This window comes from Peromyscus eremicus, chromosome 15, assembly GCF_949786415.1.
Source record: "Peromyscus eremicus chromosome 15, PerEre_H2_v1, whole genome shotgun sequence".
Lineage (NCBI taxonomy): Eukaryota > Metazoa > Chordata > Mammalia > Rodentia > Cricetidae > Peromyscus > Peromyscus eremicus.
The window spans coordinates 81,239,191-81,245,190 of NC_081431.1; the positions used below are offsets into that span (position 1 = coordinate 81,239,191).

Below are 6,000 nucleotides of genomic sequence, written 5' to 3' on the forward strand. Positions count from 1 at the left end.
GTGTTATTATTTGGTCTGATAAAACTAGAGCAGTTACACTTGACTAATCTCTAATGCAAAGTGAACTTATCCAACATGATGTTGGATATTTAGCTGTATTTTAATCATATTTTGATATTGATTTTGTGATATATAGAGATAGATACAGAGAACTAAATGATTTCTCTTTTTAAAGACCTTAGCTGATAAAATTCTAAAATCTGTTTGGTATTATAAACTTGTTCATGGTTTAAAAATAGTTGAGTTCCAGGGCTGATGGGTGATGGAAGATGGCTCAGTGGGTAAACTGCTTGCCTCACAAGCATAAGGGCAGGAGTTCAGATCCCCAGAAGCCATGTAAATTCCAGCATGGTGTGGAAGCTGCCTGCAGTTCTAGTATTTAGGAGGCAGAGACAAGCCAGGCCTAGAGCAAAGCTGGCTAGCAAGACTAGTCAAATAGTGAGTCCCTGGTTGACAAGAGAGCATGTGCCAACATGAAAGGTAGAGAGAAACCGAGGAAGGCCTGCTACAGTTTACTTTCTATGGTCCTGTGATAAAACACTCAGACCAAAAGCAACTTAGAGAAGAAGAGCTTATTCAAGCTTCCAAATTATAGTTCATCACTGAAGGAAGCCTGGGCAGAAATTGAAACTGGAATCTGAAGGTTGGCCTGCTTGCTGTTGCGTTTCCTCTGACTAAAGATCTCCCTCATCACCCATGAAGTACAGTGGAAACCACGGAGGAACAGAGCATTGCTTGATGATTTGCTTGCAGGCCATGCCTAGAAAGTTTCATAATACAGTTTGCAACTACTGGCCCAGGAGATGATGCGGTCTACAGTGCACATCTAACAATCAAAACAGTCCCCATGGACATGCCAGAGAGAGAGAGAGAGAGAGAGAGAGAGAGAGAGAGAGAGAGAGAGAGAGAGAGAGAGAGAGAGAGAGAGAGAACTGGGTTCCAGGGCCACTGTGACCACTCTCCCACCACCTCCTAGTCCTTGGCTTCCTCATATTCTCAGGCACAATCTGGTCAGTCACTCAAGAATTCTTTCTTAGGTGACTCTAGGCTATGCCAAGTTGATGGCTAAAGCAACACTGATGTCAATCTTTGGCCTTGTTACACACAAACAAGTGTGTGTACACCCATGCACATTCAAACACACACACCATTCACACAAATGTATGTACCAATTTTCTATGTACAAGTGTAGGATATCCATTGACCTTTTCTTATTCATGCCAACTCCTCTAAACTGTGTATCAGGCTGACTATCTTACAGTTTTCTATTTTGATTTACCTTTTTATTCTGGAATACATTTTTGTTGGTAATTGAATTATTGATATTTTAGCTCTCAATGGGTTTAATTTGTTAACACTTTATGATTTTGAATCTCCACCAATTCTGATTTATAGCTCTGTTTATACTGTTCTAGTTTATTTCATGCTATGTGTTACAAGCTCAAAATTATGATGGTTATCAATAACCAAAAAGTCAGAGTCATAATTTATTTGAGAAAGCCATCAAAGAATACAGATATTTCTCGCTATTCATTGGGTGGAAACAATAGAAAACTTGCCTATGTACTGAACATGAATGTTTTCCTTGTCATTGTTCCCTAAACAATACTGTACAGCAGTTATTTATTTAGCAAATACAACATATTAGAGGTTGCAGAGAATCACTATTCTGTCATTTTATATCAAAGACTTGAACATCTGTGGATGTTATGCAGAAGGTTCTGGAACTGAGCATTTGTGGATGCCAAATGGCTGTACTGTTCTCAGCAGAAAACAAACCATTCCATCATAGCACAGTGGGGAGACTATTCATTGTCTGTTCTAATAGTGGCCTTTGACTAATCTTAAAATAGCAAATTTTACTCATTGTTGTATGTATACTATCATATTAGCCCATAGCAAAACTATTGTGTGGTATTAATTAAAACCTTTTCCCACCAAATAGAGTTGATGAACTTCAGGGAAATGTCATAGTTTGTCCAACATCACATAGAGGGAAAGGGAAACACTTGAAGCCAAACCCAATTCAACTGAATTCAAGATTCATGCTCACTACTGCTACAATAGCAGCTTGATTCTTTAACAAAGGTTGGAGACGGCTGGGTCAGGAAGAAGAATGGCTTGGAAACTAACCAGCCAGAGCTTACGTGCCAGCTATGACTCTGCGGTGTTCCATGGGCATCAGCAATCTACTTGCTAAGCTTGCGTTTATATCTTTGGCATCTCTGGATGATACCTGTCTTGCAGTGTTACCTGGAGAACCAGGCTAGAGGCTCATGTTGAGAAGAGTTTTGCCACTCTAAAACAGAAAGCTGGAAATCAAACAAGAAGGCCCCGTTTTCACTTCAGGAAGAAACACTGGTTGAGACATTTTAATAGTGTCTAGAAGTGCCTCCAAGACAGTTAGTCTCATCTCTACTCAAATTGTGTGGTACAGGTCAGCACTGCCTATGAACTCTTTATCCACTTCTGGGGAAGTTGCAGCTCTGATTGTACGTCATTTAGCTCACTATAAGACTGATATTGATGGGCGACACTGGTTGAAGATTAATTATACCTGTCCTTTTCTGGTTTGGTGGGGATCCTGGGCACCTCTACCTCAGACCAGTGTGTGTGTGAGAGGAGACTGAGGTCTTGCATCTCTTTGATGGAGTCTAAACTGAGAAGACTAAGCAGAAGCTGCAGTCATGAAGTTGGAATGCAGAAATTAGAACTTCTCCTCTAGCCTGGGAGCAATGTACTGGCAGGATTCTCCATTAAAAGACCCTCATCTTCCCTTAGGGTTGGGCAAAGTGAGGTACTAGAGAGATTGGCACCCTAGCTCCCACTCTTGATCTGAACCACCTGGGCACCTTTGCCAGTGACATTGCTCAACGCAGAGCCCAGACATTTTGTATGCATATTGATCAAGTGAATGTACAAGTGTTTCTGGGAGGCTTTATAATGCAACCAGAGTTACAAGCTAATGATTTGGGAGCAATAGATGAGAAACCAATGCTTCTGTGACTATTCAAGAGTACCTCTTATATGTTAAGTACTGTACCAGAACCTTCAAATATGATTGACCAAAACAGATAGGAATACTATTTCTAAGAGCTTATGGTTTGAGAAGACAGCTCAGTTGGCTAAGTGCTTGCTTCGCAAACATGAGATCCTAAGTCCATCACCCATAAAAAAAAGTCCAGGCCTGGTAGTGTACACAGTAATTCAAACGTTGTGGGGAGTACATGGAGTCAGAAGGATCCTCGGGCCATGCTGGCCATCTAGTCTGAGCAAAAGAGTGAGCTCCTAGTTCAGTGAGATACCCTGACTCAAAAGAACAAAAAATCTAGTGGAAGGGCTGGAAAGATGGCTCAGTGGTTAAAAATGCTTGCTTGCTCTACCTGCGGACCCAAGTTTGGTTCCCTACTGTCACAATGGGTGGCTCACAACTTCAGCTTCAGAAGCTATGATGCCCTCTTCTGGCCTCCACAGGCATGCCACTCACATGCAAATACACACACACACACACACACACACACACACACACACACACACACAAACACATAAATTCAAAAATAATAAAAATATTTTTAAAAATTAGTTTGCATTGGGAATGTAAGCATACAACCCAAGAACTCAAAGAGTCTAAAATGTATGCACATATGAGTGGATAAAATAATGAATATGTGTGAATGCAAATATATTCTACATAGGGGATGTATGTACATATGTTATGATTACATTAGTATAAAACATGAAAGTATGGTAACATCCTGTGAATGAGTAGGCAAGTGTAAAATTTAGCAAACCAAAAAGAAACTACATAGCATTAATTGATTTTGAAAATTGCAGGAAAGTGATGATTTATTTTTTTTTTCTTCTCAGACTAGATTCATGTCCTATTAAGTCCCAAAGAAATGGGAACCTGAACATCCCTTTGCTACATGGAGTTCTTTAAATATCCTCTTTCATTTTATGAATGGACAGATAATAAATATATCCACCAAAGCAGATAGTACCTTAGGCCACAAAGGAATCAAGGAGTTTTCCCCTTAGTACTAGGATGTGTATCTAGGCATTCAGTCTTGTTACAAGCTTATGTAACATAGAACTGAAAAAAAAAAAAAAAACCACAAGAGCAACATGCTAGGTACCTAGTAGAAGGCCTTGCTGCTTCACCTCACAGTATGCCAACCGCTTCCACAGAGGAATCACCTTCGTCCCCATTTCCAAGGTGATGGAGCTTCAGCATGGAGAGGAATATCATGGCCATGCCAGAAGTTCACCAAGGAATCTTCTCCTATATCCTCACTCTCATCCAGGAATACCCTCCCCATGTCTAATCCAGAGCATCCTCGTAACTTCAGTAATGTACAGAGAATTAGATTGCATTGTTCTTGCATTATTCTTATTAGTGCAATTATTTTCCCCCAGGGTGTTACTGAAGCATAAGTAACAAATTACTTGTATACATTAAACTACATAGTGTGATGTTTTGACATATGTGTGCATTGTAAAACAGTTAACACAATCAAATTAGTTGATACAACCTTTTCTTTCCCATACTCCCTTTGGGTGTGTGCATGAGTTGGTATTTGCTTTACTGACTCATTGAATTTCAAGTATACAATAGCAGATTGTCATTAGTAAGTCACCACACTATGTCATTGGAGCCTCAGAATTTCTTCTGCTGTTTCCGTGACTGGTCTTTAACTCAGGCTGGCCTGGAACTCACTTTGCAGTTGAAGATGACTTTGAACTTCTGATCCCCCTGCCCCTGTCTCCTCAGTTCTGTGATTACAGGCTTGTATGGCCATACCTGAATTGTACAGTGCTGGAGATCATGCCCTGAGGAAGCACTGTACTGCATCCTCAGTAATGTAGTGTTTTCCATGACAGCAAACATTTCGGCAGCCTGTTTTAGTTAGCCACATTCATTTCTTTCCTCAGGACTCCAATGCATACAAAATCATTGTCCCTTCTAAGTATCCATTCACCAGTTTTGACACATGCATATATACAAACAGACACACTAAAACATAGCCATCTGTCTCTAAACTAGATTTAAACTCTTACAGACTGGGAATTAAGATACACATGCAGTTTTTTTCATTTCCAAGGATATGGCTTAAATTGTTAAGCAATAAATACTTGTCGAGTATGATGTTTGGTCAATTAAAACCAGAGGCCTCATAAAAATGCAGAATGAGTACATCAAGGTATATCCAACTGACTAAGAGGTGAAGCAAGAAGACAGAAAATTGGTTCAATAAGTGAGAGGTCTATTGAAGAACAGAAGGAAAAGTGAAGTGTTATAATAAAAGATATAAAAGAAGTTAAAGTCTGTATTCATTAAGATATTCTGGAGAGATAAAAATGTATATATGTTTATATACATTTATTTACATATGCATATGGGCATATATGTGAAGGAATACAATAAATAATTAGGCATATAATAGATGATACAGATATGCAGGAGGAGGCTCATTGTGGTCGTGTGGTCATGGAAGCTGAGAAGGACCCCAGTGCGCACTCTACAAACTAGAGAACCAGGGAAGCTGGTGCATCCCTGTGAGCCCAGAGCTCTGAGAACAGAGAAGGCTAATGGAGTAGCTCTTGAGATGAAGCTTGAGAATGTGTGACTGCCTCTGTAACACTCCAAGCCCCAAGGTGTTTGAGCCTGAAAGCCTTTGGGCTAAAAAGAGAAGGTAGGTGTCCCAGCCCCAGAAGAGGGGCATGGTGTCTTCTCACATAGATGAGAACTGATCTGCCCCACTAAGTGCAGTGATTGAAATGCCTGTCTCTTCCAGAGACATCATTACAGAGACAATATTTTACCAGCTATCTGAGGGTCCATTAACCAAGTCAAGCTGACGCTTATAATTAACCATCATCACATCTTAGGTGAGAAGAGAACTCTACAGGGCAGACATTCATACGCTAACATGTGGCTTCCTGGTATCTGAACATCTAATCAGTTAGCAAGTAGGAAAATTTGTGGTTTACAAAGACAGG

At 40.1% G+C, this 6,000-nt stretch overlaps 1 protein-coding gene across 3 annotated transcripts in view; it reads left to right on the forward strand.

Annotated features, from left to right (window-relative positions):
• LOC131925151 (contactin-associated protein like 5-1-like) overlaps window positions 1–6,000 on the forward strand; it is an 898,625-nt gene that overhangs the window by 190,330 nt on the left and 702,295 nt on the right. The window lies entirely within an intron of this gene.